General features: G+C 42.6%; 2 non-coding genes across 2 annotated transcripts; both read right to left on the bottom strand.

Moving 5' to 3' along the window:
- Positions 1 to 7,403: 7,403 nt before the first annotated feature.
- On the bottom strand, positions 7,404 to 7,593 carry LOC114509036. Its single transcript, XR_003685602.1, has one exon. It is a non-coding gene; the product is annotated as a U2 spliceosomal RNA (small nuclear RNA).
- Positions 7,594 to 9,020: 1,427 nt separating this feature from the next.
- Positions 9,021 to 9,123, bottom strand: LOC114508997. Its single transcript, XR_003685571.1, has one exon. It is a non-coding gene; the product is annotated as a U6 spliceosomal RNA (small nuclear RNA).
- Between the last annotated feature and the right edge of the window lie 1,892 nt (positions 9,124 to 11,015).

Below are 11,015 nucleotides of genomic sequence, written 5' to 3'. Positions count from 1 at the left end.
GTTAGCAGCTATTAATTCATTTTGTTTTGAAGAAAATATTTCTTTTCTTCTTAGTAAAACGAAAAGAGTCCAGGGAGGATATACTCGGTAGACCACGAGGCCAACAAAGAAGGGTGTCTGGCGACAATGCCACGTGACCGTTAGCCGAGGGGGTGCCCTGGGTTTCTGAGGGCAGTGAAACTGAGGGAGATTTTGACATGTTTATGAATTTATGAAATTATTTTGGCATATTACTAATTATTAACTACTGAACTCGTTATAGTTCTACTTATCTAATTACAAAATGGGCAGAATAGTGAGGATTTTATTATAATTTCCAGTATTTCTAATAATTTGACTCTACATTGATACAGAACATACTTTTCAACTTCTGAATGACTAGACGTTGACTAATACTATTAAATACCAAGATATTTTCTCTTGAAATGTAATTTTTGGTTTGTGGATAGTAAAAACTATTTTTGAATTTCTGAAACTGACAGGTACTAATTAGCCTAATTGTCCCAAATTTAAACAAGTCGGTTTTGGTAAGAATCTTCGTGACTCGAGTTAGAAAGCTGTACTGTTGTACCCACAGTGTCTGAAAAGGGAGAACGTCACAGAAGTACCTGTTTTTGAAAACTGGTATTAATTCACTTTTCAATGACTGGTGATCAACCCAGGGTTTGGTTGATCATGAAGTATAGCTTAGATCAGGGGTGTCAAACTCATTTTCACTGGGGGCCACATCAGCCTTGTGGCTGGTTGCCTTCCAAGGGCTGAATGTAATTTCAGCTCCTTGACAGTTAAGGAGTTGTTACATTTATACAGTCCTAAAATTACATTCGGCCCTTGGAAGGCAACCACGAGGCTGATGTGGCCCCCAGTGAAAATGAGTTTGACATCCCTATCTTAGATAAAAGATCAGAAAGTACAAAGCTGCCTTTGAAATGCTGTGCTGGTTCTAAAACATTGCCTCTGGACAAGCTCCGATGAGCTAGTAAAGACGGCTGGTCCACACCATCCAGGGAGTGTGCAAGGGCACCTATGGGGGAGGTAGCTCCCAAGGGCTTGGTTAAAAACTACCCCCAGAGAATCAAACTAACTAAATCAACATGTGGTGAGAAGAGCCTCCTTGCTTCCCAGGGACACTATGGCTTTTCAGTCATATTATCAATAATTCATTTGAGGAAAAATAATGTGAACTGAATTAGTCAATTTACCAAGCAAGGTTGGGAAGAAACGAAATATGAGTGTCCATACGGTGTTACCACGGAGCGGGGGTCACACTCTGCACACAACGGAAGCACAGGAGACGTGCACATTTCGGTGACCAGGGAGACGTGTTCTCTGTGTCGGGGAAGGTCAGTCTACCACGACTGGCTGTGCTTTGGCAAGAGCGTAGCTTGGCCCTTGTCCCGCCTTACGGCTCCAGGTGCAAGCTCAGCTGAGCCTTCCTTCGATGGCTCATCCAGCAATTGCTTCGTCTTTGCTTCTCTCAAAGGTCTTAAACTGCTTGAGACAAAACAATAAGAAAATCATGAAAGAACTGTTTGGTGTTCCCACTGAACTCAGTAAGAATGACCCAGAGGGGTCCTCTGCTGAGGCAGTGGGCCATTCTGCCTGAAACTTCAAACTGGTTCTGGTATTATTACCAATTAACTGTGATGGGAAATTACGGTGGGTTTTTGTTGCTTGCACTTGTAAAAGGAATATAATTTCACATTCGACAACTTAGGGGGTAGAAAGAAAGTACTTCTGGTTCCATGGCCCACCCTCAAGCACCAACACTTTTAATCATTTTGGTGGCTTATTCTTTGTGTGCAGTCCGACCATTAATGAAGGTAAGTGAAGGTCTCTTTCAGATACTTTAATCTTCCAGCTTTATAATCCCCGGGGTAGGCCCGCTGTTTTATCACAGGAGCGCACCAGCACACAGGATAGTTTTTCCCCTACTGGCTAGCAAATGGGTTCTTTCGGAGAATTTATTATCCTTAGTAATCTGACTCATATTAAGGCTACTTTAGGCTTCAGTATTTTATTAAACACAAACTAGGAACAGTTCCTTTCCTGCCTCCTTCAAAGGGATATATATTTTAATATTTTGGAGCATTTACCAGGAGGAGACCCACTGATACTAATCAAACCCACATGGAGGCTCAGGCATTACACCCTCCCACAGAAGCATGGCTGGTCCTGCCAGAGACCTAGAAAAGAGGTTCGTTCAGATCTTTTTGTTAGCGTTTCTCTCAAAAGAGTTTCAGTACTACCTTCGTGTGAATTTGAATGCTACGTCTCTGAATTTAGACTCTTCTTTTTTTAAAGATTTTATTTATTTTTAGAGAGAGGGGAAGGGAGAAAGAAAGAGAAGTAGAGAAATATCAATGTGTGGTTATCTCTTGTGCACCCCCTACCGGGACCTGGCCCACAACCCAGGCATGGGCCCTGACTGGGAATGGAACCCATGACTCTTCGGGTCACAGGCCAGCGCTCAATCCACTGAGCCTCAGGAGCCAGGGCTGTTCTGTGTGAATAATACACCTGTAGCTCAAGGCCCACCCGATCTTCACAACCAGGAAGCAGGCTACTCCCTGATGGGTCAATCATTTCTCCCCCTAATCGAGTTGTGTGCTTTCCAAAAGTCAGTCATTTGTTCCCAAACTTGTTTATGCAAGTCGTATTTAGTAATTGCACAATTTAATTCAATGTTACTAACACCATACAAATATGAGTGTGAAGAGAGTGGAAATCACTATGCAAATGAATGCTTGGGGAAAGTGTGATAAAGACAGGTCTTTCTCAAGGGAAAAAGGAAGCCGTGGAATTAGGTGTGAGTAAAACAAACATGGAAGTTTGGGTGGAGGAAAGTGTCAAAATCCAGAAGTCTGCCGGCAGTTTGCTGCACAAGTACCCTGAGTGCTCACCCCACTGCACCTGAAATTAATGGTGCTGTTTGACGTGCTAACGGATGTCTGGTGCAGACCCCCCGAGGAGACCCCAGTCGAAGGAAAGGCTTTAGCCTGATAGCAAAGAAAGGATGAATGAATAGACTTGCGCATGTTTTAAAATGAAAATAAAGCTTTAAGGATATCTATTATAATTTTTAGATTCCCTGCTTTAACTGACCAACTACAGAATTTGACTATGTAAGGGAAGAGAGCTTCTGACAGTAGAATTCCAGGAGCTGCCAATCACAGGAAGGTGGGAGGAATGAATGGCCTGGAGCTCAACCCTTGCTAGCGGCTTGTGCACGCTTGTAAATGAATAACCTCAAATGTTAAAGACGACACATAGAGCCTTGGCTGGTGAGACTCAGTGGATTGAGTGTTGCCCTGTGAACCAAAGGGTCACTGGTTCAACCCCAGTCAGGCAGGGCACATGCCTGGGTTGTGGGCTGGGTTCCCAGCTGGAGACGTGTGAGAGGCAACTGATCAATGTATCCCTCACACATCAATGATTCCCTCTCTTTTCCCTCCCTTCCCCTCTCTCTAAAACAAAGTATAATCTTAAAAAAAAAAAAAAAGATTACACATAGAGTCCCTTCTCTCTGGATTAGATGTGCTTGATTTGAGGGGTGGGGGGCAAGGCAGGAGATCTGAGAGAATGTCATCTTGTTATAATAAGCCAGAAAAAAAGATTCCACCAAAACTGGGACAGTTGACAGAATATGGCTGAACTTATAAACCTTCCAGGAAAATAAGGTGCTCAAACAAAGCCAATGTAAGGAAAAGCCCAAGATTGGTTTGGGATAAACATGAGAATTACATTCGGCATGGGTATCTTCTGATCCCTCCCCAGCAGGCGTCTGCCGTATTTCTCCCGTTCCTTCTGCAGCATCTGCTTAACCAAACGGCCTTCCACTCTTCATTTCAGGCAAAGCCAACCCAGCAGGACCCCTTTGGACGTGATGCAAAGCCAAGAGGAAGGTTCATAAACCTTATTCCAGGGCACAAAGTATGCACACACCCAAACCAGCACACATGATGTGTCAGCGCACATGGTGGCAACTTGAATCAAATCAGAGTGGCTACCACGTGTATAACCTGTTATGTGGCCCTGTAGCTGGGTCAATGTCCCTAACTTACTACACTAAAATGTCAACGTGGCCTAGTGTGTTTTTGAACTCCAGATTTTCTAAACAGGCCTGAGAGGTAGTAGGGAAGAACGTTGGTGGGTCATTTCTGGGACTTTTTCCGGGGGTATAGAGATGCACAGAGGACATGTTAGAATGTCAGGGCATATGTCACAGGTGAGAGGAGGCCGAGAGGGGGGCGACATGTTCATGTTCAAAGTAAAGTCTGGGAGAAGGAGAAAAAAACTTCACAAAACCCCAACACAACAAAACAAAACAAAACCGAAGTCAGAGGAAAAAGGGTTTTATACAATATAGTATCAAAAACGTTACAGGAACACAGGAAATGCACAAACTGGTGGCAAGTGAAGTCCATAGTCTGTCGTGACAGGTCCTTCCAGCAGCGATCAGGTCTGCTGCTCCTCATCTGTATCTCAAGGCTGCGTGCAGACGGGGTAACTTCAACACCAGCCTCTCACAGGAGGGCGGGCAGGCTTCGATCTCAGGCTTCCGGATCTGTCTGAGACGTGTAGGTATCCAACTCCGCATCCAGTTCTATGCATGAGTGTTCTCGGCACCACTGTCAAAATTCATGAAATACCCAGGACTGAATTACTGGGTCATATGGCAACTCTATGTTTAACTTTTTGAGGAGCTTTCAAACTATTTTCCAAAGTGGTTGTACCATTTTACATACCCACCAGCGATGAGTGAGGATTCCAATTTTTCCACAGCCTCACTGACACTCGTTAATGTGTTTTTGTATTAGCCATCCTAGTGGGTGTGAAGTGGTATCTTGTGGTTTTGAGTTGCAATCCTCTGATGACTAATTATGTTGAGCATCTTTTCATGTGCTTATGAGTCACTTGTACATCTTCTTTGCAGAAATATCCAAATCCTTTCCCTATGTTTTGTTGGGTTATTTGCCTACTTACTGTTTAGTTGTAAGAGTTAGTTATACATTCTGGATACTAGATCCTTAATCTTACATAGGACTTTAAGTCCTATGCTCTATCTTTCTCCCATTTAGAGGGTTGTCTTTTTATTTTCCTGATATGTGTTAGATTACGGGTTCAACTGTGTCCCCTAAAAAGACATGTTGGAGTCCCATCCCCTGGTATCTCAGAACGTGACCTCATTTGGAGACAAGGTCTTTACAGAGGACATAAAGTTAAACTGAGGCCATAAGACGGGTGTCCGATAGGACTGGTGTCCTCATAAAAAGGGGAAATTTGAACACAGACATGCATCGAAGGAAGAGACCCAGGGAGAAGACAGCCACTTACAAGCTAAGGAATGAGACCCAGAACAGACCAGACCCTCTCCTCACATCCTTCAGATGGAACCGACCCCGCTGAAACCTTGACATCTGACTTTCAGTCTCCAGAACTATGACACAACACATTTTTGTTGTCTGAGCCACACCATTTGTGGTACTTTGTTGCAGCCGCCCTAGCAAACTAATACAATATCCTTTGAAACACGGAAGCTTTTAATTTTAATGAAGTCCGATGTGCATATTTCTTTTCTTTTGCTGTTTGTGCTTTTGATGTCACAACTAAGAAACCATTACCTAATCCCAGGTCACAAAGATTTACGTTTCTGTCTAAGGCCTTGGCACCCCTGTCAAAAGCCAATTGACCACAGATGCATGAGTTTGTTTCTGGACGCTCCATTCCATCCCATCAATCTCTGCATTTATCCGTATGTCAGCACCACACTGTCTCGGATTACTGCAGCTTTGTAGGAAAACTTGAAATTGAGAAATGTTACTCATCTACATTTGTTCCAAACTACATTTTGATGGAGGCAATAAAATATATGAGTCTGGAGCTCGGAGAAAAATTTTCTGTCCCTGAGCTTGGTTTCTGGGACTTGTCTATTGGCATCAACATCATCTTTGATAAGCGTATCACAGTGCATTTACTAGTATTCTGGCTTTCTGCTCCATTATAAACTCAATTTCTCTATCTTGCTATATTAATATATTTCTACAGCTTGAAAACTTCTATGTTGGTTAAAGTCAAAGGAGCCAGAAAGGTTTCTAGAAGAATCCTTACTTAAATCATCTTGGATTTATAAAATAAAACAGACACTTATACAGACAGAAAGTAGATTAGTGGTGGACAGGTGATGAAGAGAAGGGGCAATTAAGAAGTACAGGGTTTCCTTTGGGGACTATTCTGAAATTAAATCGGGATGATGGTTGCACAACATTGTGAATTTACTAAAAATCACTGAATTGTACATTCTAAGTGTTTAATGAATTTTGTTACATGAATTTATCTCAGGGCAAGAAAATTTCTACATCAGAATTTTCAAAGAATGATGAGACCCCCTCCATGTATGAAACAAAAGGACAAAGCTGAATGTATTGCTTGCTTTAATGGGGGAGAGCTCTGCTGGCCAGGCGTGGTCTCCAAGAATGGAACAGACTGGTGACGTCGTGTAGGATTTTTGAGAAGTGCGGAATTCACGGGCTGGAGGCCTTGCAGAGCTCGGAGTGCGTCGACATCATCCGCAGCAGTGTGGTTGCTTGGGTGAGAAGCATTGATTGGCTGGCACTCGGAGGCATTTTTGTTGGAGCAGGTCCATTCTTACTGGCGGATTTTCACAAGCAAGAGCCCCGCACTGACTGGCAGGTGCGCAAAAGCATGTTTACTTCAGCTAGTCGTCACCAATAGATTGAACAGACTTAAATTCAGTTTCGGTGGCTCCTTGTTTCCATTACTACAGAACAAACAGTGTTTTTCTAAGTTTGCAGGTCCCTTTTTATTCTAATACCAGCCTCTTCCATTTCTATAACCTCTTCTATTCTCTCCCTGGGGATCTGATCAACTAGAGGGGAAGGGCAAGGATTTCCTTTCACTACCTGCTCTGTGCTTCTTTGTTCCTGTGTTTACTCAACAAAGTGTGTTGCGTGATGCAGGGGAGAATAACACTGTTCCTTCTGTCCGAGTCCCTACAGTCTAGGAGGGAGCCCGGCTACACACTCGATTTCACACTCAGTGTGAAGGGGTACCCAGGGAACCCCAAAGAGGCCACTCACTCTGTGTGGGAGAGGGAGGGGGTTCACAGAGGAGGAAAGCCTTGAATGGACCTTGACCCTGACCCAACCCTGGCCCTTAGTCTCTGAGTGTGAGTATGCAGGACAAGCCAAGAAAAAAGACCTTTCAAGAGAAGCAACTTAAGAATATATTGTGACTAATTTTCTATGTCAATTCATTTAGATAATAAATTAATACTCATTGGTTACTTACCTGTGCCAGGCATTTTGCTAAATGTTTTTTTTTTGTTTTAAGTTTTGTTTTGGGGTTTTTTGTTTTGTTTTGTTTTGTGTTTTGTTTGTTTGTTTTGGTGCACCGTTCTAGGAAGTACTGCAATACCGGGTCGATGCGCAGAGTAATGGAGCAAGCTCCTATTCCATCTCCCAGTTCCAAAAACTCATTTAATATAATGCCCTGGGATAGAGGACATATCAGATATTAAACTGGTAAGAACAGATACTATACTCGATCTTACCCAAAAGGATAAGAAACAATTCTGCTAAGTGCTTTAAATGGCTTATCTTAACTAAAACCTCACTAAAACCTTAGGATTAGTATGCTATTATTGACCTCATTTGCCAATGAGGAAATTTAGCCTCCTCAAAGGACTAAATAATTTGCCCAAGGTTATATGGTGAGTAATAGAGACTGGATTCAAATACAGGCAGTTTGACTTTGATAGCTACTTGGGCCCTTTAAGAAATTACAAGTTTAGCCCTGGCTGGTGTGGCTCAATGGTTTGAGCACTAGCCTGTGAACCAAAGGGTCACTGGTTCAATTCCCAGTCAGGGCACATACCTGGATTGCAGGCCACGTCCCCGGTTGGGGGCATGGAAGAGGCAACTACACACTGATGTTTCTCTCCCTTTCTATCTCTCTCCCTAAAAAATAAATAAATTAAATCTTTAAAAAATAATAAAATAAAAGGTATTTTAATATATTTTAAAAGTATTTTGATAATATATATATTCCATAATTTATCAGATAATAACTTCATTGAATAACGCTAATTGAACCATCAAGTAAAGAAATTAAAGTAAATTTACAAGCAAACAATGATCTCACCCTTTAGGAAGAAGGTTATACTCTAAATAGAAGTATAATGAGAATAACAAGTGTATATGTATACTTATTTATTTATTTGTTCTTTTTTATTGTTGTTTTATTACAGTTGTCTCAGTTTTGCTCCCTTTGCCCTCCTCCGCCCAGCCCATGCACCACTCCCAGTCAATCCCCACACCGTTGTCCATGGCCATGGGTCATTCATACGTGTTCTTTGACTAGGCCCTTCGCCGTATTTCTACCCTTATCCCTCTGGCTGCTGTCAGTCTGCTCATGTTTCCATGTCTCTGGTTTTAATTTGCCCATTAGCTTGTTTTGTTCATTAGATTCCTCTTATACGTGAGATCACCTGGTGTTTGTCTTTCACTGACTGGCTTATTTTACTTAGCATAATATTCTTCAGTTCCATCCATGCTGTCACGAAGGGTAGGAGCTCCTTCTTTCTTTCCACTGCATAGTATTCCATTGTGTAAATGTACCAGTTTTTTTACTGAAGGGCACTTAGGCACTTATTTGTTAATTTATTAATAATGGCCATTCTGACAAGTGTGAGGTGATATCTTATTGTGGTTTCATTTATTTATTTATTTATTAAGATTTTTATTTATTGAAGGGACAGAGAAAGAGAGGGAGAGAAACATGGATGTATGTGAGAGAGACATCAATTGGTTGCCTCTTGCACGTCCCAAATGGGGACCTAGCCTGCAACCCAGGCATGTGCCCTAAGAATCAAAAATCAGCAATCTTTCAGTTTGCAGGAGAGCGCTCAATCCTCTGAGCCACACCAGCCAAGGCAACCCATTGTGATTTTAATTTGCATCTCTCTGATGGTTGGTGATGATGAGTATCTTTTCACATGTAAAGATATGGACCACTTCATTCATTTGCATGTTGTCCTTGCTCAGGGGCCATGCTAATCTGCCCTGCATTGTCCCAGTTTTAGAAGTGAGCACTATATGTATATTTATTAAGGTTCAAATCAAATCACTCAGCACCTACGGACTTACCTGTGGTCCATTGATTAAATGTAAACTGTGGTCTTTTATCAATTTTGTTTGCAGAAAATACCACTGTACGAACTAAGCATTAGCAGAGTAATCTGACAAGAAAGGCTGTTGTTGTCTTCCTTCATTCTAATTCTTTATAATTTAAGACAAACTAAAGCCTTCCTAATTAACCACTCTTTATAAAACCATTCCAAAAATGCATTTCATTAATCAGAAGCCTGGCTCTTTCTAAGAGAATTTGAAGTGGGTTAAGATAAAGAATGTGTATGCATCGACTAATAAAGCAGAAATGAACACTGCAAGCAGGAAAAGGAGCAGAAGCAGATGTGCTAACCCTGAGAACGAGCTAACCACCGTGACTGAGCACCCAGTGTGGCTTCCAGGGCAGGTCTACAAAGCAATTAATAGAAACCCTGGAACACACACGGTCAAGCTACTTCCGTGGTGGCTGATATTATTATAATTCAGAGCCACAATTACATGTCTCGTCTCACACACCCACGTTACGTTCCCATATGAAGTTGCCGCTACTTCTGCTTTTAGACTTTTAAAGTGATTTTGGAACCAGAAGCCATCGGATGGGACTCTTCCGGTACCGTCCAGCGCCGAGCTCTGCCGGGCCAGGTGGAGGCTCCCTCAGGATCATCTGAGCCTTGTGTTTCAGGAGATAAAAAAGAATGATTAAACTGGCAAAGTGCTTTCGCCATATGTTGAGCTCTTTCATCTCTGACTGCAAAATGTGAAGGCAATAAAGTCCCCCATACTTTGGTCTGAAACACATCTCCATGACTCTTGGTGGCCGTGACAAATAAGAAAAAAGGGGTCAGTTAACATTGTTCTCATCACAAATAATGGAACGTTTCGACTAGAAGACTCAAAAGTGTTTCCAGTGCAGGTCAGAGAGCCTGGAGAATCCAACCAAACAGGGTTTTCCTCGTATCCCTCATCTGGATCCGAGATGCATGCATGTCCTCAGGAAACAACTCGCGGAGCCTAAGACCCTGGGCAGACCCTGAGAGTCTCTGAGAAATGCCACAAGGATGGGGGTCTGCAATGGGAGTCCCCCGGCTTAGAGCAGACCGGGCTTGGCACTGACGGCACAACTGCAGACCTTAGAAAAACTAGCAGATTCCCTCTGGGCGCGAAGGCCAACTCCCTCTTTATACGCCCCCCTTAAGCTCTTCATTTTTGCCTTCTGCCGAACATCCCGTGCAGTTCTATTTTCATATTCACTTGGGATGACACCAGAAGGCAGTTGATAAAGTCATTACCTGCCCTCAGGTATCCTAGCATAGTGCATGGCAGGCACTCCATCAGTACACGAATGAGAACCAAAAGGCGCCTAGACCAAGAATGACCCTGATGCTTTGAGTTCAGTTCAGAAGAAAAACAATTTTTAAGAGGGGCATGAGTATCAACATTCTTAAAATGAGACCCCACAGATTTCCCCACATGCAGCCCTCCTCCCGACAGAACCCGCTGGATGTCCCCTCGGTCTCAGTGATTACCCAGCTCTCTTCATCAGAAGCTACCGCCAGCTACTGTTACTGAGCAATTCTGTCTTAAAGGGACCAAGGGGATTTGAGGTGAGGGGAGAAACAGCAGTTGGAATATATTCTCTTTTCTCAGTTGATAACAAGGGAAAGGAGGGAAGGTAGACACGATCAATTCCCATCATTAATCAAATAGAAAATACTAATTTTCTAAACAGAAAATATGTGGGTTAAATGCCTCTTTACTTTTGCTTGAAAATCTACATTTGTCACAATCCACCAAGATGAATGTGATTTTATTGGATTTATCTCAGGCTAATCACTAAGTTATCATGCTTCATTCCTTGTTAACCAC

The sequence above is a fragment of the Phyllostomus discolor genome, chromosome 11, assembly GCF_004126475.2.
Source record: "Phyllostomus discolor isolate MPI-MPIP mPhyDis1 chromosome 11, mPhyDis1.pri.v3, whole genome shotgun sequence".
In the NCBI taxonomy this organism is placed as follows: domain Eukaryota; kingdom Metazoa; phylum Chordata; class Mammalia; order Chiroptera; family Phyllostomidae; genus Phyllostomus; species Phyllostomus discolor.
The sequence above is the reverse complement of the archived record's forward strand: the minus strand, read 5'-3'. Positions and strand labels throughout refer to the sequence as shown.